The sequence below is a fragment of the Perca fluviatilis genome, chromosome 19 (genome assembly GCF_010015445.1).
Source record: "Perca fluviatilis chromosome 19, GENO_Pfluv_1.0, whole genome shotgun sequence".
NCBI classification, from domain to species: Eukaryota; Metazoa; Chordata; class Actinopteri; order Perciformes; family Percidae; genus Perca; species Perca fluviatilis.
Window position 1 is genome coordinate 36,756,337 of NC_053130.1, and position 23,201 is coordinate 36,779,537.

Genomic DNA, 23,201 nt, shown 5'->3' on the forward strand with positions numbered 1-23,201 from the left:
GAATCTTTACTTGAAAAATGTATTTTTAACATCCAAACGTAATGGAACTAAAGGTTTAATATCTACAGTGTATAAAACCGTAATTGACAACTTACCGGCTTATGCCAGATATATAAACAAAACAAGGTGGGAGTTGGATCTTGGGTGTACTTACACAGAGCAGAATTGGAACAGATTATTGGAATTGGCACAAACAAAATTGGTGTCCTCTAACCACAGACAAATTCAATTCAATATTTACCATAGAACGTATTTTACTCCATATAGGTTAAGTAAATTAGGGAATGACATCTCTGATCAATGTCAAAGATGCACTATCTCTGTTGGAACTCTTGTGCACATGCTATGGAGTTGTACCCGTTTGAAGCCATACTGGTCTCACATTATCGCAGTAACCTCTCGGGTTTGTGGACAGGCTCTGGACCCCGACCCTAGGATTTGGTTACTGGGGGACGTAACCTTACTGAAGGTGAACTCAAATAAGAAGCATTTTGTGTTACTAGGAGCTACGGCTGCCAAGAAGTGTATCCTGAAGGATTGGAAGAGTGTCTTCCCCCCCAGCCAAAAACACTGGGCCAACGAACTCCTGTCGTACTGTACACCAGAAAAAATTCTTCATTCTATCCGAGGAAAACTAATTGACTTTGAACTGACTTGGACTCCTTTTTTGAACATCCTGACCCAACTTGACATGTCCTCAGACTAGATACAAATCTATGCTTATTACTGTTAATTTTTATTTTTATGATTATGTAATATCTTGCCTTGCAGAGAGAGTGTTTCTGTTGTTTGATTCCGTTGTTTTCTTTTTGTGTTTTGTTAAAAAAATGTAAAACTATAAATAAAATATAAAAAAATAAATAAATAAAAAATAACATAAATTATAGCATAACTAATAATAATTAAACATTTCACTTAAGTTTAATTAACGTTATATTTAACATTAGCAATGGTTATTATAAAGTGTTACCCTACAAGAGCCATTTAGTAGCTCTTCTGGAGCGCTGGCTCATTATTCCTCAGCAGATGGAAGTTTCCCAGTTGCCATGGAAAGGGGAATTGTAAAATCTCCACTTTTCTAAACATTTTTTTAAAAACAGTTTCTTCATTGATTTTTTTGCACTCACAGGTAGTACATTACAACTTTTGTTTAACAAGTTTCTTTCAGATAAGAGCTATAGTCCTTTTTGCTTGTAGTATAGCTAAATCAATTAACTTATATTCTTTGGGGTTCAGATTCCGATTTGTTGGATATAGGTGCAGCAAAATCATTTTAGGGTCAAATGGAATGTTCACAGACAAGATGAATATGGTTTTATTGATCAGCTCCCTCCAGAATGTTTTCATTTTGTCACACTCCCAGAAACAGTGCATAAATGTCCCTTTAGCCTCATTGCATTTTAAAAATAAAGGTCAGGTATATTACGATTGTATTTATTCAGGTCACAGGAGTTGTGTATGTCTGCATCAGCCAAATATATTGGAGTAGCTTTAAATTGGAGTTTGCTGTTTGTTTCTGAGATGCGTCTCAGGTTTCTTTTCCAGTCGTTTTCTGAAATGTTCTCTTTTAAGTCCGCCCTCCTTGTCTCAAGTCTGGTTATCCATGTTTCTTTACAGCCAGATGCAAGCCAGTTATATATTGATAGAATCAAAACCCTCTCATTACAATCATTTGTTATAATTTCTTCTAATGATGACAGTGCAGGAATCACTACTGATTGGTTTTGTATAGAAGAAATAAAGTTCCTCACTCGGAGATATTTAAAAAAAAAAAAGTTTCCTTGGGATGTCATACGTTAGAAAGATTTCTTCAAATGTCTTTAGAATCCCTTCTTTAAAGAGGTCACCTACTTTACTTATTCCTTTCTTTGTCCATATCTGGAATCCTGCATCCAGCTCGCCTGGTTTAAATGAAACCTTGCCCTACACTGGGCTGCATTGTGACAGAGAGCCCAATTTGTTCATATATTCTTTTACCTCATACCATACATTAATCATATTAAAAACTATAGGGTGAGCAGTATATACAGGTACAAATTCAATGGTACCTTAAAGGATGCATGTTTTCCAGAAGAAAAATAGTATCAGTATCAGAAGCCTTAGCAGCATAACATTTTGTATCTTTATATATTTTACTCTGCCTTCCTTTTCTATCCATTAGCCATAATCAATGCTATATAGGCCTACATGCTGTATTAACATATTGAACCTGTATATATTTCTATAGCAGACAGGAGCAACAGACAGTTGAATCAGTTGCAAATTAACCTGTTGATTTTCCATCTGGATTAGATTGTGTCTGTCTGTGTGTGCCCCCCACACACACACACACACACACACACACACACTGTCTCTAACTGGATCAAGGCTACTCAGTGACACCAATCTTTGTTTCCAGTAAACTCAGAATCTATTTATAGACCGTGTGTGAGTGAAAAAGGGAGGGAGAGTGTTTGTGGAAGTTAATGGAGAGACAGAGTTAACCTGCAGCCCTTACGAGAAGTTTTGTGTATCATTAGCTATCCTGATGAGCCCTGTTAATAAGGGTTTGTGATTGGCGTGGCAGAGGTCATCTGGTGGTAATGTTTTAATGGATTACAGCAAGGTAAAGCATCTTTTACAGAAATTGATATTGGTTCTAAACTGAAAAACTGGGTGTATTTAGGAGATAATCTGAAAGTTCTAATTTAATAGAAATATATTCACATATTTTGCAACAATCTTTGCTACAATGCAGGTGATTCTGTGGACTTTTTAAAATTGTGTTAAAATTGTTGATGTGTTTCTACACTGCATGTACTGTATGTAATTGGATTTTTTGTGGATGAAGTTTGTCTGTTATGTTTTTCAAAAAGGTATAAGTTAAATACTTCTGCTCTGTTAGTTACAACTGTGTGGTGTCACACCAGCCTGTGTTTTCTTCTAGTCTTTGAGGGAATGTTTTGTCACTGTAGTTGCGGCCTTTTGATTTAAGGAATGTTGACTTGTTACTTCTGATCCTAAAATACAAATGAGCAGAACTGAATCATATGATATCATTATGATTCAATGTTCCAGCAACAGTGTGTGTATGTGGAAGTAAAGGTCAAGCCTGTTAACACCATGCCATTGGAGTGCGTTGTATAATCCTATAGAAAGACTCCAGACTGCACTGGTGAACTTTAATTTTTCATATAGTTGCACCCAAAATATTTTGGTTTTAATATTGTGGCTTTTGGCATCACAGTAATACATTTTAAGTTTTATTAGAGTATTTATATCTCACCTGTTATTACCATATTTGTGCTTGTACAAAATGCAACCTGGTTAGTCACTATATAATGATCCCTTCCAGAACCACATCTTAACTTTAACTGAGAGTGTGTGCTAACTGTGTGTCAGTGATGAACACAGCGTTCAGTGGCGTCCTCTTGTCTTTCTATCTGGATACGTTGCAGTGGGACAGCATGTCCAACAGCTATGAAGAGACAGTGGCGATCTCTTTTTAAGCCACTACAACAGTTTAACTGGAACATCCACAGGAAAATATGGATATAAAACATAGAAAATGATCATGAAAAATACAAAATAAAATAATAAGACACAGATTCAATTGATAGGGCCCTGTATATGCTTATTGACTTATATCATATTATTGATATCCGAATTATTACTATTTATTTCATGTCTTATTCCTGCTTATATTAAAGCTGTTGGATTCCACCAAGCAAAGCTGCTCAGGGCAGTGATTTCCCAAATTGATTCCGATTCACAAAGTCCATATTTGCTTACATTTCCAATTAGATTCTACAACGTCATGTTAGTAAAATCACAGTTCTAATACCAGTTTATCTGGATATAAAAGAGATTCTAAGAGACAATGGAAACAACCAAGAAGCAAGTCTCAGATATTTTTACAATGCACTAGGTTAATGTTTACAATAAGAACTGACCCCAAAAAGTTAGTTTAAAGGACATTTTACTTCTACATCGATGGTGAAAAGATATTAAAAGATAGATAACTGGATTTTATGAATCAATGTCAGATTTCTCAAACAAAGATCAATTTTAATTGGAGAAAGGAACATTTCAACTCAGCCCTACAGGTGAACGCAGCTACTCTAGACAATGCTTGTGATTCCACCAGTTATCCACTTGATTTGGCAAACTGCTGAAGCCTCATATTAAGGATGCATTTTGCTCAGAAAGAGGACTGGATTTTCACATTAAGAAGTGACCTCCGGTTGGTTTGGGGGGGTCCACCTGGTCTCGGTTGGTCTGTCGGTAGCTCCAGGCTACTTACTGAGCTTCATTCTGCCTGGCTGGCATTAAAGTGCCCATATTTTGAAAAAAACACTTTTTCTGGGATTTGGGGTTTTATTTTGTGTCTCTGGTGCTTCAACACACATACAAACTTTGAAAAAAATCCATCCATGCTGTTATGAGTGAGATACGGTTTCTGAATTTTTGCTGCCTTCAGTCTCCTAGTGAGCTGTTCAAAATCGGCCCGGATTGTGACGTCACAATCTGAAAAGAGCTGGCTAACCACAGCCGTTAGCTCGTAGCGTTAGCATGCTAACGCTAGCATGCTACCTCGTTCTCAATAGCAAAGCACTGCTACAACACACACAAGTTCACCATAATCTACAAAAGAACTACTTCCATGTGTGCCCTCATTTAGAAGAAGTCTCCCAGCTAATCCTGCCTTGTAACTGACCAAAGTTGGAGAAACAGGCTTTCTTTTACTGTCTCTAGAGTTAGCTAGCTGCATGATCTACATCTGAGCTACTGCGCATGTGCGAGTGCAATCAAAGATAGTACAGAAGAAGAATAAGAAAAGAGGTCTCACTCTGTAGCTAAAACAGAAACCAGGTGAAAAGAGGATCTGCAGCAGTGAGAGAGAGCTGTGCAGTACAACAAAAATATGGTGTTTTTTGAAAATTAAACCATGTAAACCTATTCTGGTACAACCTTAAAATACAGTTATGAACCTGAAAATGAGCATAATATGGGCGCTTTAATGCCACTACCGCTGGTTGAAAAATCAGCAATATCGTGTTGTGGAACGAAGTTATTGTTGCTGTCACAACTAACTAAATTAAAAATATTACCAAACTAATTTATGTTTCTATGAATGCAGAATCCATTTCATCAAATAGAAATAACCACCAAATAGAATTCAGCAAGTTAAGGTATTAACTTCATCACATTTGATTGAAAACGAGTTTAAGGATAGAAGGGTTTTTAGGTGAACTAGAGCCATTAATCAGCAGAATTTAGGCAATGTCTGGAGGTTGGCAAATGTGCTGATCAAACATACATAGTCATCATTGACCATGATTATTGACTGGGTATGTTTTTCTCATTTGGCTGCTGAATGTTTTACATTCCAGGGGGTTGAGGAGTCATGACCCTGCCCCTCCGCTGTGTGATGTCACAAAAGGCCTACTCATGAAATGCACCGACATCACGGGTACCAAATCTCACTCCAAACTATACGGAAAAAAGTTGCCATCCCTGGTTTTTGGCCAGACATTTCCACTTAATATGTCATAATGTTGTTACATACACACAACCCAGTTCATCAATCAGGGAATTAATAAACTTTAAACAATTTTACTCCATTTGACTAAATGGCACTAAACTCCGGTGCCCACCCCACAGTAGATGCCATACAGCCCCTCGTTGGAAATGTGAGACAATAAAAGTTGGAGTTCCATTCTTCTTTTCCAGCCAGGCAGCAGGATGTGCAGGCAGTGCTTTTGTTTAGGCAGACATTTTTAGAAGCCCAGAGAGACAAAACAATGTGTACCACGTCATTACAGGGGAATATGAGATGGTTTGACCATCACACGCACGCACACACACACACACACACACACACACACACACACACACACACACACACACACACACACACACACACACTCTCAGAAATGCTAAATAAATGTAATCACCTAAACCATATAGTTCACTGGACATTTAACTTACTAAGTTATCATGAATGTTGGGGGGATTTAGGACAGGAAGACACGCAGAAACAAAGCTCAACGTGTGCACAAGCATATTGTGATGCATTTCCTGCTCTGCTCTTTTCCACTTTACCTTGTGTGGTCCCTATATTTAGCTCAGTCTAGGGAAACCAACCAACACAGGCAGGAAAGCTAAGTTGGGAAAGAATTGAAGGAAGTCTAGTGGCCATTTAGACAAACAACTCTGACAGTGCGATCAGTGCTGGCTCAACGCGCAGCAGTACTCTGTATGGCTGAGACAGACAGAGGGCTTTGGAATGAGAGAGGCCCTTCTGAAGAAAGAGTTAGAGATATAGAGAGCTATGCTGGGTTCACTAGCAGTCTGTTGGATCCAGCTGGATTTGGGTTTGGATGTGGATTTGAAGAGACAAAAGGTGGATCTACACACAAACATGTTTAAAAGATGGATGCATGCGCTCTGCTGGTAGATCTTGGCTGTCTCCGATGAGGTAAGGTGCATATGTGATTGCCTAAATGTTTGAATAGAATCAGCTGTAATGTGAGTTTGAATGTAGTCTAATGTGTGCTGGTTTGGATGGCCATTGATCAGTGAGCTGTGTATTTGCTTCTTTTGTTAATACCACATATCACTACTGATTCTACTTGTTGTCCTTGGTACAGTATTTCAATTGTATATTGTGTGATGAACACAATCATGGCTCTCAGATGATGAGAAAAATGGAATGAAGTCACTTAATCGCCCCACAGAGATGTTTACAAGTCATTGTTTGGAAGTCCAAGTCGAGTCTCAAGACTTTGAGCTTGAGTCCAAGTCAAGTCTCAAGTCTTTGAGGGGCAAGTCCAAGTCAAGTCTCAAGTCTTTGAGGGGCAAGTTCAAGTCAAGTCTCAAGTCTTTTGCCACAAGTCCAAGTCAAGTCTCAAGTCTCTGGCCATCTGATCTGTCCCTAACACTGTATAGTTAAATATTATGAATTCAAAGTATGTACTGTAGCTACCATCCATACAGTACAGTATCAAAATCAGTTGTAGGATAACTTTATGGGGTCTACTTAACACATCCCTCTAGCCCTCGGACCTGGTGAAATATTAACCTAACCATATGGATACAACTATAAAGCTACAATGTGCCTGTTCCCAGCATTAGCACAACACTTTGTGATGATTAGCTTGTTACCTGTGATGATATATGCTAAATGTAACGTCTCTTTCACATTAGCGTGTGAGTGACTGACCTATCTGGGTGTGTTTTGAGATGCCTGATGAAGTCTGACGTTGTTGAGCCGGCATCATTTATCTTGGTGCCACACACCTTGTATGTAGCTGTTGGCTTACTGACACTGTTTACCAAGTTATTGAAAGCAAAACTAATGACAAAGGTACAACTCTGGGAGGACTTGGTGTCGTCATCGGCAATGCATTTTTTAATATGTGCGCGCACTCACATATCACACACACATTATGGCAAAGGGCAGGGCACATGCAGCTCGTCATACGTTTCCACTACGTATATGCGCCAATAAAAGAAAATAGAAATACATGAATAAATTTTGATTTAAAAAGCAATAATTGCATGAAAACAGGTTGTTGACGAGTCTCGAAGCTCGAGTCCGAGTCAAGTCTGAAGTCTTTTGGGTCGAGTCGCAAGTCAAGTCTGAAGTCAGCTGTTTGTGCCACTTACAGTTTTTCACGATCGCTATGACACTTTTTTCAATACTTTTAACAACTTTCCTAAACTCTTAACACAGTTAACACAACATATGTCTGTGTAGGCTATACAATTAACACATTTCTTGTTGTTTTGACACAAAATGCATACAGTTAACACAAATTTAAAATGCTTGAACTTCTTTTACACACAAGCTCCACCAAAACCAAAACAATGGATCTTTACTGCCAAATTTCCAAATGCTTTCACACTGTACGTCAGAACAGATAACATCATGTTCTAAACCTAACTTATAGGCTAAAGTCAAAGTGAACAGCTGTTCAAATTGTAAATTGAAACACAAATATATCCCCTGCATTTTATACATGCATTTATTGGAAACAGCTGATTGAAGTTATGCAAATACGTAGATCAATCACAGCTGATTCCCTTCTAGGAAACACACCCAGGTGTTGAGGTTCTTTCAATCGCATGATCATATGGTAGTACAGTAAAAGAGGACCTATTTGAACAATATACTATATAGACGAACACAGAAAATAAGAAAAATGCCTTGACGAGGGAGAGGAAGAGGAGTACCAGGACAATTCTGTCTCTGTCTCCTTTTTTTCATAAACCGTACATTCTATAAAGCTACTCTGAGATGGGTCAATCATTTTTTTTATTGAATCTCTGCAGCAAAAGAAACAAAATGGTGGCCGGGTTGAATGAGTGGGTAGAGCAGGCGCACATATACTTGGAGGTTTGTTCCTCGACGCAGAGGTCCAGGGTTCAAATCCGACTTGTGGCGATTTCCTGCATGTCTTCCCCCTCTCTCTCTCCCCTTTCTCAACTAGCTGTCCTGTCAAATAAAGGTGGAAAAGCCCAAAAAATAATCTTTACAGTAAAAAAAAAATATATGCATGCATTTACTAAACCCAACAAAACAAAAATGTAGAGAGACTTCAAGAGAAACTGCAGTCCAAAACACAATCTATGATCAATACAATATACTATTGTCTGTTATATAAGGGCAGACCTGACACATTTACAATAATGCAGTTTCTGTAATTCCATCTGATGTTAGTGTTTTTTATGTCATTGTGCAGTGATTGACTAAATGTTCCTGTTGGGAGAGAACATGTGTTAGTGTTTTGGAAGAATTATTTGATTTTGAGACATGATTGCATTGTTTTGGTAAACATAGTGTATTGTGTTAGTGAATTCTTGTATTTTGAAAATCAGTGTTGGAGTTTAGTTTACAATGTGTGATTTTGAGCATGAAATTAACTGTTTTGCCAATCGTGTCTTGTAGGTGTGTTGGTGCGTTAAGAGTTTAGGAAAGTTGTTAAAAGTACTGAAAAAAGTGTCATAGCGATCGTGAAAAACTGTAAGTGCAACTCGAGTCCGAGTCTCAGACTCGAGTCCCCATCTCTGTCGCCCCATAGGCATCATTTGCTACTTCTGCTCAGTTCATTGAATCACTTCATTAATAATAATAAATAATAATAATAATAATAATAATAATAATAATAATGACTTTATTCAGGACTCAAAAAGGAAGGTCTATAGTACAAGTTAAAAAACATAGCAATAAATATACAGTACATACAACTAAATTAATAAAAAGTCAATAACATTCACTTGAAATATACAAACAGGAGTGCCAATCTCCACAGTCTAGATGTATACCTGACAGAGCTAAAACCAATGTGGGCAAAAGCTTGTATAATTTTCAGAGACAGACATTCTACACATGAATCGAAAAATAAGATTTCTTATTAAGGCAGAACAGGTAGGCACACCAACATTAACAAACATTTGACTAGCACTACACCATCTAGGTTGTTTTAGAAGCAGTCTCATGCCATCATTATACGCTACATTCAGTCTCTGCATGTTCTTTTTGCTGTAAGACTGCCACAAGTGGGCAGTATAAAATGGTGTACAGAATGCTTTGAATAAGGCTACCATGACTTTAGCAGAACACAAGCCACATTTACGTGCAAGCACATTAGCCTGAGCATATATCTTGCGACACTGTCTATTGATATCCTTATCATCCGATAAATCATTTACAATATGATGGCCAACATATTTAATCTCATCACACACTTTAAGGGCAGTACCAAATAAAAAGAAATCAGGGAATACTAATTTCCTGTCTTCTACGGTGGCGCTGAGAGGCCACAGCATGCAACAATAAGACAACACATGCAACTAAACCACAGCACGCACCAATAAGACAACACAATGCAACTAAACCACAGCATGCACTAATAAGACAACACATGCAACTAAACCACAGCACGCACTAATAAGACAACACATGCAACTAAACTACAGCACGCACTAATAAGACAACACATGCAAATAAACCACAGCACGCACTAATAAGACAACACATGCAACTAAACCACAGCACACACTAATAAGACAACACATGCAACCACAGCACGCGCAACAATAAGACAACACATGCAAATAAACCACAGCGCACGCACTAATAAGACAACACCTAAAACAAAGCACAGCAACGCTACTACAATACAAACACACTACGCAACAATAAGTCAACACATGCAAATAAACCACAGCACGCACTAATAAGACAACACCTGCAAATAAACTACAGCACGCAACAATAAGACAACACCTGCAAATAAACCACAGCACGCACTAATAAGACAACACATGCAACTAAACCACAACACGCACTAATAAGACAACACATGCAACTCAACCACAGCACGCACTAATAAGACAACACCTGCAACTAAACCACAGCACGCACTAATAAGACAACACATGCAAATAAACCACAGCACGCACTAATAAGACAACACATGCAACTAAACCACAGCACGCACTAATAAGACAACACATGCAACCACCGCACGCAACAATAAGACAACACATGCAAATAAACCACAGCACGCACTAATAAGACAAAACCTGCAAATAAACTACAGCACGCAACAATAAGACAACACCTGCAAATAAACCACAGCACGCACTAATAAGACAACACATGCAACTAAACCACAACACGCACTAATAAGACAACACATGCAACTAAACCACAGCACGCACTAATAAGACAACACATGCAAATAAACCACAGCACGCACTAATAAGACAACACATGCAACCACAGCACGCAACAATAAGACAACACATGCAAATAAACCACAGCACGCACTAATAAGACAACACCTGCAAAATAAACTACAGCACGCAACAATAAGACAACACCTGCAAATAAACCACAGCACGCACTAATAAGACAACACATGCAACTAAACCACAACACGCACTAATAAGACAACACATGCAACTAAACCACAGCACGCACTAATAAGACAACACCTGCAACTAAACCACAGCACGCACTAATAAGACAACACATGCAAATAAACCACAGCACGCACTAATAAGACAACACATGCAACTAAACCACAGCACGCACTAATAAGACAACACATGCAACCACCGCACGCAACAATAAGACAACACATGCAAATAAACCACAGCACGCACTAATAAGACAACACCTGCAAATAAACTACAGCACGCAACAATAAGACAACACCTGCAAATAAACCACAGCACGCACTAATAAGACAACACATGCAACTAAACCACAACACGCACTAATAAGACAACACATGCAACTAAACCACAGCACGCACTAATATGACAAAACCTGCAAAGAAACCACAGCACGCACTAATAAGACAACACATGCAACTAAACCACAGTACGCAACAATAAGACAACACATGCAACTAAACCACAGCACGCAACAATAAGACAACACATGCAAATTAACCACAGCACGCACTAATAAAACAACACATCCAAATAAACCACAGCACGCACTAATAAGACAACACATATAAATAAACCACAGCATGCACTAATAAGACAACACATGCAAATAAACCACAACACGCACTAATAAGACAACACATCCAAATAAGCGTTTCCAGGGGAGACTTTTAACACACGTGCCTCAACCATTGGCTTTCCGGTACATAGACAGACCAGCAACAGGACAATTTTAAAAAATTTTGCCATTTTATTTATCACTAAATTCACTTCTGAATACGTTTTAGGCGAGAAATGAACTCTTTAGATTTCGAATATAGGCAGTCTTGCGTAAATCGTTGCCGAATTGACAATTTGCTTCAAAGTTTTCGGAATTGAGAAGCTCCATAAAGTGACGCGACAGCCAGCTAGCACCTGCCGGGGCCGCTAGCTCGTCGCTCAGACAGTCCTGCTCAGAGACTCCGCTCTAAGCTGGAGGTCTCTCAGACCGGTCTCGTAAATAAGATGCTTTTATTTCGCCGTTGATGGATTATTTGTTTAAATATCACAACACATGTCCATCATAAGATTAACGGGAACCTGTGGTTAGCTGCATTTTCGGAGTTAAAGTTAAACTCCACAAGCGCTTGCAGGCTTAACAACCTCGCTGGCCGGCCGTCACACACACACACACACACACAGGCGCCGATACATAATAATAAAATACTGAGCACCCTACGTGTGCCAGACTACCAGTAGGCTACATTCATTTCAAATTAAACATAGCAGTTGGTGCTGAGTGGAGAGTCTGTCATAGTGTGATTGGTTATGTCGGTGGCATTGATTCTTAATTTCCCACGAAGCTGATCACGGTTACGTGTCAGCTAAACTTCTCATCTCCAATCCTATCTGTATCTGTGAGAAGTGGCGCTGTCCTGAGTTGAAAGCCTACTTTACGGCTTTATTATCGAGTTAATAGCATAGGTTAATAGGCATGTGTGTTCGCGTCAGCCGCTGTCCATTTCCTAACGTTCTGAAATGCAAACAATTTTTGACAACTTTTCTTTTTTGGAGGGCGTGTGCCCGTGAGCACCCATGGGGGAAAACATAAATCGGCGCCTACGCTAACCCTGTTCAGCGGTTATTTTATATTGGACCCACACACTTTATTGTCATCTAATCCCAATACTGCAGATTGTACCTCTTCTGAATTAATAACCACATTTTCATCATTGTCAATATTTTCTACCTCAAAAGTATTCCTCCCAATACAGTTAAACAGCTCGCGATAATGTTGCCGCCACAACTGGCAAATTTCATCTGAGCAACTCCCTCAATATTTGAGGGTAAAGACATTTTAATACTGTTCATGGCTCTAATCTCTTTCCAAAAGTCATTATAACTTCTGCTATGCATCTTACACGCCAAAGAGTCAGACCTCATCGAGTTCTCATTCTTTTTTATAAATCTTAGTGTATATTTAAAATTTGCATTTGCCCTTTTCTTCTCCTCAAATAAAGGGCCCTGTCTATCTCTACCGGACTCTATCCAGACGTTAAAAGCACACGAGCTTTGGCATGAAGTTCTGCTACATGCTCATTCCAACCAGGCTTGATGCTATATTCCATTCGCTGAGGTTTATAAAAATGCCTACTGGCAATATTAAGTGTTTCCACAATTGAGTCATATAAAACACATAAATCCTTACTATGTTGCGGATTCTTACAATTAATATCACCACATCTTATGGCGTCTTTGGGCAGTGCAATGTTTCCCAGCAACCCATCAATCCTAATATGATACTTCTGGAAATCTTCCATGGTTAATTTAGTCCAGTCTAGTCTTCCTGTGTTGATGCTATTAGCCACAGTAGTTAACATTGGTACGTTTTTTACATTTAAAGACAGAGAAAACGGTATATGATCGGCAATGGCAAAATCATAATGAATTGTCATAGCATCCAAAGAAGCGTGTGCATCAGTTGTACATACACAATGATCTAACCACAAAGTGGTATGCCATGCCTCACTGATGTAAGTATAACTATTATTAGGCAAAATAACCTTGCTAGACAGTATTAATCCAGTGTCTGTGCAAAAATGCATTAAGTGATTAGCAAACAGAGAGTTTGCATCAGAAATGTCAGCATTCATGTCTCCTACAACAAAAATACAGGTTGAGGCATTATCCTGAATAAAAGAGCCAACAAATGCTAATCTATTTAAGTATTCAGCTTCATTTTGATAACACTCATATGGAGTGTATATATTCAAGATAATAAACTTTGTATCATGACAATTAAACTCGATACCAACAGCCCAATCCACACCCAATCTTACCACTGATATTAGTAAATCATAGTTCTTATTCCAGAGGATAGCCACGCCCCCAGGTATCCTACCTTTGACAATTTTAGTACTTAGATCAGTGGTAGATTCCCCAGCCCCGTAATATCCATTATGTAATGTATTTAGACCCTCCAAATCCTGTTTAGCTAAAAAGGTCTCTTGAATACACAAAACATCACAATTGTCAAAAAGCTTATCAACCACAAAGCAATGTGACTTATCCCCTGCACTGTGCCCAAGACGCAGGCCACGCGCATTATATGACCCAACCCGAAACTTCATATTAGGACTTTTATAATGACTGCGCTATAATGATATAATAATCATCTCCTTAACCCTTCATTGTCTGGTATTTATGAATGAACACAAACCGTCATGCCTTTCCAACATTAGTTTTGGACGATTGCATCAGGTGCTTATAGTTATCCATTATGGGAGCTATGTACACAGATATATTTACATACTTATTTAAGCGTGTGAGGCATGTGAGCAGCTTTCTGTCTCTACGTGTAGAAGACAGAAATATTTGCTTTCATCTTTTAAACATTTTGTTGCAGATATAAGAATATTTCATTCTACACAGCTGCCGTTCAGCATCCAGCAGTAAAACACACCTGTTTTGTTTAATCTTCATAAAAACTAAGGACCAAATACATGTTTAGTTTCTGTGTAGTTTAGCTATGTAGCTCTATAGTATTATGGGCTGTAGGTTGGGAACGGAGTCACGGAGATCAGCTGAAGCAGAATATGACAGGAGGTGTAACAACAGAAACACTTTCCTCTCCTTGTCTCCTCTCTTCTTTCTCCTCATCTGTCCTATTCCATCCCTATGCTCCAGCCATGTCCATCAAGGTAAACAAACACTTCATAATTTGCCTATATGAATTATGGCAATATAGTTATTTTTTAAAGAAGAGGATTATGTGAAAAAATTGATTTGATTTTGGACATAAAAGTCTGACTTCTGAGATTAAAGTAAATATTTTTTTAATTAGGATTAAGACACATCCAGAGAGAGTTGTTTGGAGCTGATAGTCTTAATTAGCTTTGTAGCAACTCATTTGGCAATGGCTTGAATGTAACAGACGTTCATTAATATCAAAAAGTTACACACTGAAGCTTTAATGTCCAAATTCAAATCCATTTCTCACATGTGGCCCTAATTCTCTTCTGTAATTATTCAATGATAGTAATACCTGTTTTTTTTTTTTTAACAAGCTAGCTTAGCACACCCACAGCAGCCTAACTGCACATGTGCAATGCTGTTCAATTAGGCTACATGATTGGATCTGCCCAGATATTATGCACATATTGTAGGCATATAGTCTTACTTAGCTAACTAAATCTCAACTAAACCAATCATGTTGTCACTTCATTACTCTGCTGCAGCCAATAATCAGATTGAAGCCTTTCTATTTTGGACACATTTTGACTTTTAGTAACACTTTCCATGTCTACAATGCATTATAAACATACTTTTAATGTGTGTGTGTGTGTGTGTGTGTGTGTGTGTGTGTGTGTGTGTGTGTGTGTGTGTGTGTGTGTGTGTGTATGCATGTGTGTGTTTGTGTGTGTGTGTGTCACACTGCTGCCTGTTGCTGCAGGCTGCTGTGTTTGTCAGCAGGAGGTGATAGTGGAACTGTGACAGCCAGCAGCAGATGTGTGTGAGTGGAGGACTGATGCTTGCTGTTACGCTGCTGTTCAGGGGGTAAGGGTAATCTAACTGCTCATGAAATAGAGATTGTGTTGTTTGTGTGATACATATATCTGCTAGTTTGTGTGACATTTAGGGCTCGTTGTTGCCTTTCAAGACCAATGGACAAAATAGCAGTTTACACTTTTTTTCACTACAGCTTTATTTTGTGTCAGTTTTGGGCTGTGTGTGTGTGTTTAAGCTGTAAAAGTCAAAGATGGCTGTATATCAACGTCTCTGTCCAGCTTTGTTAAATTGGTATATTGTGAACATTGAACAGATCCTGTGGCAGTGTGTGAGCAGTTGTAAGTTTTTACATGTGTATTGAATGTGCACAAATGTGTGTGTGCACCTACTGGCAGTCTGTCACTGGACTATGCATACAACACACAATGACGCATCTGCAAAGCAGAGGCAGAGACACAGTGGGCCATTGTGGAGGCAGAAAAGCACAAGTCATGCTAAGGGGCACAGCTGACTGTAACATGCACAACAGCGCTGTGAAACCAAAAGCAAGAGAAACATAAGAATGTGTCAGTGTGTGTATATCTCATAACAATTGACATATAACGCATTAATGTTTTACACTGTGTGAAAGCAGCGTGATGTCCACACAAAGTCAAAGAGAGTGCTCTGAATGTTTCAATATGGCCTGTTTGTTGTTGGAGAGGCATTGATACGTCATTCTGTCTGTAGCAAGCAACATCAAGTGTCCTGGCTTTGACTGGGCAGATTATCCTACTCTTTACATTTTAATGCATTTGCTTGATAATTGTTTTGACTTAAATGGTGACATTTAAATCCCACACACTTTAACTGGCTATGTCAGGTCCAAGACAAGTCCAACACCGATCAGTCAATATCCAGACCAACAAGCTTGAACGAGTCAGTATTTTTTACTTAACTCTCAGGAGAATGTAATGTGTGATAGGAACAGGCAAGCACTGCTGCTGTAGTCTGGGGGGCTTTCTCTAATGTTTTAGACTGCTGACTTTTAGGTTGCACCCCATCCCCTGTCCCAAAACCTCCCTTTTTGCTGCAGTACAGAATATAACATTAGCTTTCCTTTCAAATCTTTGGGAGCAAGTTTGAACCAGCTGTTTTGCAGCTGCATTTGCATTGTCTATATAGCAGCAGGATTGTAGATAAAGCTAGCTTTTTTTTCTTTTCTTTCAATAACAGGTTAAAATGTTTTACTCTAGTTTTATCGAATCAGTTCTTACTTTCTCTTTTATCTGCTGGCATGGGTCACTTTCTATTAAACAGAAAAATTGCATGCAAGGTATCGTGAAGGTATGCAGCAAAATTGCTGGCACACCCTTAGATGACCTACATGACCTGTATAAGGTCAGATCCTTGAAGAAGGCGAGAGCCATCCTGGCTGATTATGGCGTTATATATGTGTCACATTCCTGAGCGAGTAATTGTATGTTTTGAGCGCAGAGAACTATATTTTGCAAGCACATTACATTACATTTTGAACAGAAATTAACACTCGCAAAAAATAATTTAGTCTGAGTAAACAAAAACCTATTTCGGGCACAATAAATGTATTTGCATGTCTTTCTCTGCTCGCAGGTAAAAGCTGCTGCGCTCCGGTCCTGTCTCTCTCGCTCTCAACCTCTTCTCTCTGCGCGCTCAACTCTAGACACGCTCGCTCAGATTTTCACAGCGTTACAAGTGTGCCACAAAACCAACCAATCGCAGAATCAAAAGGTCAATTCTGATTGGCTGTTCGTCTCCAATTAGATTGCAATATCAGGAAACAAAAATCTAGGAGGAACCGTCTTTTTCAGTCAACACTTGTTGGTACGGCAAATACCGTCTACAGTGAAGCTGTTCGACTAATGTTACTGGATTAAAACACATTTCGGTCAGTATTTTGTATTATTGACATAGCTATATCACAGAAATGTGTCTTAATATTTGTGTGTACTATAATGCCGTTGTTTTGTTTGACTCATATCTCCTTATGTTTGACTCATCCTTCACAAGCAATCTAGCTAGCTCACACACAGCAGCCGACATGTCATCTGAACAGGCCTCGCAGCACTGTAACTAGCTAAGTTAGGTCTCGCAATGCAAGACTGAACAGCAGTAGGCCTGTCACACTATAGCCACATGTAAGTAGTTTTTAATACTTTGGTTACATTACCGTATTTTATTAACCTGAATTATGTTGCTATATTAGCTTGCGAATGAGCTATCCGTTGCTAATGCTAATTTATCTCAAAAAGCAGAAACGTTAGCTAACTACTGCCAAGATATGATTTCACGAGAGACCAGAGAGGTGTTATAAGACTCGTCAAGTGTTGTCATCTGTCTTAAAATGAAATCATATCTTGGCAGTAACGTTCTTTAGCTACTGCTTTTTGATATAAATAAGCTAGCTAGCTAACGTTAGCAACGGATAGCTACTTTGCAAGTCAATTGAACCAACCTTAAAGAATTAAGGTTAATAAAACACCACATCGATGTAACCAGTATTACAAACTTCTTTTAAGTGGCTGTATTGTGACATTTTAGGTTTGTTCAGATGAATATGTTGGATGCATAGACTGTATCCATGCTGGGCTAGCTAATGTTAGATTTCTTGTGAAGGATGATGTTAGTCACACACGGAGATATGTAATTCAAAAAACGGTGTTGTGATTAACACAACTATTAAGGCATGTCTGTAATATACCGGTCGGTCAATAATATAAAATACTGTGGATCAGTGCTTTCCAACCCTTCTGGTCTGAGGTTCCCCCACATCCCTGTCATATAACTCACATACCCACCCTGTAATGTGTTCACACTATCCTATTAAAGTGAATATTCTTACATTTTCATGCAATTGAACTATAGACATTTAGGTTGGTTTGGTCAGAAATTCTACCAGCTTGGCCTTTTACTTGAAGTGTGGTTAATGTTTCAAAAGTCATACATTACTTTTAACTAATCATTTAAACTGTTAGCTACGTCAGTAGGCCACTTTTAGCTTTTATTTCTACCATTGGTTCGATTATATGTTTAAACATGTGTTGAGCTGTTTCAGCTGATATATTGTTTTAAGTCAATCATAATTAAATTATTTTGATTAGTTAAGCTGCTCCACAATCTGTCCAAGTATCCACTAGCTACAGCAGAGATACCCCTTGCTGGAGAATCACTGCAGGTGTTGTGTCAAAGACTGTTTCCCTGTAGATATGTCTTTCCTGCTACTTGCGATCTAATTGGAGACGAACAGCCAATCAGAATTGACCTTTTGATTCTGCGATTGGTTGGTTTTGTGGCACACTTGTAACGCTGTGAAATCTGAGGAAGCCGCGTGTTTAGAGTTGACGCGCAGAGAAGAGGTTGAGAGCGAGGGAGACAGGACCGGAGCGCAGCAGCTTTTACCTGCGAGCAGAGAAAGACATGCAAATACATTTATTGTGCCCGAAATAGGTTTTTGTTTACTCAAACTAAATTATTTTTTGCGAGTGTTAATTTCTGTTCAAAATGTAATGTAATGTGCTTGCAAAATATAGTTCTCTGCGCTCAAAACATACAATTACTCGCTCAGGAATGTGACACATATATAACGCCATAGCTGATCCGAGTCATCCCTTGTGGGGAGAATTTATATTGCTACGCTCTGGGCGTAGACTTAGTCTGCCGCGATGCAGAACGAATAGATTTAAAAGGTCTAAAAAAGGTTTAAAAGGTTATCCCCATTGTTAATAATATCATGTAAATTCAAATTTAAATCATTTTCTACTGTGGTTGTGTTTATTTGTTGTTGTTTTGTAAATAGATTTGTTACTGCTGGCTGTAATCCAAATTGCCCCTCGGGGATAATAAAGTGACCTTGACCTTAAGGTAGATCATTTTAAGGGAAGAGCATCCCTCTTCTGCAGTGAGCAGTTTTGTAAAGTAGGTAACACGTGTAATGTCTGTTCATCAACATAATGATAACATATGCAAATGCCAAATGTGTTAACTTCTAACCAGTGTTGGGGAAGTTACTTTTAAAAAGTAGTGTTTGCTCGTTACTCGTTACTTCTTAAAAAAGTAATCTGTTACTTTATTTAGTTACCCCCTATGGAAAGTAACTTTTTACGTTACTCGTTACTTTTACGTTAATTTTAAAAGCAGGCGTCTCTGGCAGAGACTGAAATTATACAAAAGCTATCTTTGACCATAAAGCCAATCTATGATTTGTCATGAACTACATGACAAATCTGTCTGAACTACACTGCAGACTGGATTCTCTCCTCACAGAGTGACCGCTGATTCATTATGAACGAGTCCAATGTGGGTTGAATGCACATCGGCAGGTCATCGGCGTTACATGGTGTTAGTGTATGTAATGTCTGTATTCGACTTGTACCGGTCGTGCAGCCACGATGGTCTGTGCATTGTCGCAGACACATGCAGCCTCTTTTCTGGAAATCGTTGCGTGTCCACAAGTCCACAGCAGTCCGCTGCGTGTATGTATGAGGCTGTATTTATGTCAGCTTTGTGTCTGCCTGGCTCAGAACGCCGTCCAGCAAAAAGCCATGAAGCTTAAATTTTCAGTAGTGGCGCGTTATACTACTTTTTACTTGAAAAAGTAGTTACGTTACTGTAACACATGCATTACAGTAACGTAACTGCTTTTCGTTACTTTGTAACGCGTTACACCCAAGACTGCTGCCAAAACAACTACTGGGGACCAAACACATTTGTAATTCTGAGGAACTTTTGCGTCACAAGCCCAAGTGCTGAGTAGATAATGGCACATATTTAAAAGTGACCTTCAAACTACAAGTTCATTTTAAACTCTGGCCAGATTTTTGTTCACAATTTAACACACAAAAACTAAACATACAAGACATACAAGACATACTCCAAAACACAACCACACCAAACAATACAGACAAAATAATAATTGTGCAATGTATAATACATAGACAACCTGTAGCACCTGTGAGCTGGCACGAGAAGAGCAGCTAGAAATAATGAACAAATGGAAAATCAATTTAAAGCTGCCTCTCTGCTCGGCCAGAAGTATGCCATACTCACAATGATTATCGCTTGCGTGGTGATAATGATAGTATGTGAGTAATAATAATAATAAGAGGATGTAACCAGTAGATTCATCGTGCAGACCAGGGTTCGAAATGAGGGAGGTCTGGGGGGGTCCCGGACCCCCCATAAGTCATTAGGGACCCCCTATAAGAATTTATTTTTAGATTTTGGGGGGTCCCCGACAAATATTTTTAACATTAAAAATGATTGTGAAAATTATAGGTCTTTAGTGACGTTTTATATTTATAACAATAATTAATTTATTTCCTAGCGCGATTGGGCAGCAATCAGGGCAGCTAATAGCATCACAGATTGTTGTTTGTCCTCTGGCGCATACAGTACAGTCTATGGCGCAGACACGTATGTTATTGTTGAACGCGGAAAAAACGAAGCCTCACAAAGAGTGAAATCCCTAATGAAAATCCTGTAAGTGCTTCGATTATGTTTATATCTCCATAATAATTGCTTATTATAGTAAAATATTTGGAGTTGGTGTTCCTATATCAAAAGTTGCATTAACTAACTTAGATACCCAGTGTAACGTAATGATTAGAAAAGTGCGTTTGTCAACGTTTCTTGCTAGCTGTATGTGTATGAAGCATAGGTATGAAGCCAAATAATCTGCCAGCTAACAGCAGACATATAGCAGTTAGACTAGTTATTCAAAGCTAGCATAACAACCTAATTGTCCAGTCAGTGATTTTGAATAATGTGGTTACTATTGGATTATTGTCATTTTAATGGCTTTCAGTCATGTTAGAATATCTTACCTTTTTTTTTTAAACGTGTCCCTAAAGATTTTAGTTCAGGTTATAGATTGACTACTTTAAAACAAAGTAAACCATCTAATGTAGGTACAGTCTTTATAGACATCATTATTATTCAATCCAGCTGCTAGTTGTTTTACAAATTCCATTAACATAAGGGATGAGAAATGCCATTTGTATTTGATCAAACCCTTTGAAGGTGCATGGTGCTGCCATAATGAGTACACCTGGTGGATTTAGGTAACTTAGTTAACTTCCTTGCTCAAGGAAAGAATGACCTGTTATCCACTTTGTCATGTCGGGGATTTATATAAGGTGCTGTAACTTTGTTGCTCCAGAATTAGAGGGTTACCTGTTAGATTATAGCCAATCCACTTCTCCAGACACCACTACAATACTGGGACTAGCCCAAACCATGAAAAACATCCCAAGACCATTATCCCACCTTCAAAATATGTCAATATAATTTTGCCTGCAGTATATAGTGTAGCAAGGTAGTCTTCAGTATTTTTTATAATTACATTTTAGGGGACGCCCCCAAGAGTCCTAAGTCATTTCGAACCCTGGTGCAGACAAATCTCTAACAAGAACACAGCAAGGCTAGTCATTAAGATTAGGTTTTAATAGGGAAAATGTGAAAGCACTCACTTTGTGTATCAAAAACAGAAGACACTATCGATATTATCCTGCCGCTTGCTAGGTAAGCTAGTTTTCTTATTTGCAGCTGGCCTTGTTATCGTTCTTCTCATAGTAGCTTGGCAACACAGTTTTTATACAGTATGTTCAGAAAGTATCCTCTGGCTATACTTTGCTGCCAGGACACTAGACATATGGAACAGATCAGCTGTCTTAAGTTCAGACCAGAGATTCCGGTCGAGACGAGTTGAAACTTGCAACTACTTGTAAGTCTCCATTCTGCAATGTTCCAAAACCTGCCAGTTAAGACCAATGAGACCAATGAGACAAACAAGACGTTGTATCATCTCCATAGCAATGACTCTCTGTACTTCCGTTCTAACTTCCGACTTTCAGGCTTTTTTGCAGAAGGATATATCATTTGTTGATCTAAATTTAATGAGGATAGTGGTAGTGAGATGCTTACTACAGCTGCATTTCTAGTAGAAATGAATCAAAGAAAACGTTTATGTCTCTGATTCTCTGCTTTGTTCTAATGCTGCACCCTCTCTTCAGTCACTCTCTAGCTCGCTCCACCACATAGTGTGCTCGCGTTGCTCGTTGAACCTCCTTCTAATATTATATTATAAATAACTATATGAATGTATATCTATAGTTTGTAGCTGACTTGACAAGCTGACTTCTCTATTGGCTGTTGAAACAGATCTCTTACGTTTAAAACCAGCCTCTGGAGACTCAACCAGTTGAGTCGCAGTGACACCATCAGCTGTTTGAGTTGAGCTGAGATGGGCCAGTTCTGACTGCTGAAACATTCTAAAATGGATTCATCTTTTTGCAAATCTTTGGTCTGAACTGGAGTTTACAGTCCCAACCTTCTCTGGTTGTACAATCAGCAATGAAGTGAACTGACTGAATCTTTCACAAGCAAGCCAGACTTTGGTCAAAGCCAGTAACTTGCTGCTGGCTTTGCCATAACTGTACATCTGAGTCATGGTCATGACTTCATCTACCATTAGTCTTTACTTTCAGCTTTTCAGCTGCCATAGAGAATTGTGTCGATTGTGAGACCAGACAACAGTCATAAGCAGACCTTTCAAAATAACGTATTCAATAAAGACGTTTTAATATTTGAAAGGTGTTTCTGACTTCTTAAAAAGTAAGTTCACATTATCATAGTGTTAATATTAAATGAAGAAAAACTAAAAGTCAGACATCTGTTTTTTAATAGAGACCTACACAGATCGTCCCTCATGCGATGCTACTGTAACATAAATGTCCTTAAAGTGTGTTTAT

General features: G+C 38.6%; 1 protein-coding gene across 8 annotated transcripts in view; it reads left to right on the top strand.

The window, feature by feature from the left end:
- The first annotated feature begins 2,484 nt into the window (after window positions 1–2,484).
- rasgrp3 (RAS guanyl releasing protein 3 (calcium and DAG-regulated)) overlaps window positions 2,485–23,201 on the top strand; it is a 63,066-nt gene continuing 42,349 nt past the window's right edge. For 4 of the 8 annotated variants that reach the window (XM_039784306.1, XM_039784304.1, XM_039784307.1 and 1 more), the window contains exon 1: window positions 6,169–6,460. The gene's annotated coding sequence lies outside the window, so the exon portion shown is untranslated. Of the gene's footprint in view, window positions 2,606–6,168; window positions 6,461–23,201 lie in introns of those variants that run through there. The other 4 variants (XM_039784310.1, XM_039784309.1, XM_039784305.1 and 1 more) reach the window with 3 other exon arrangements.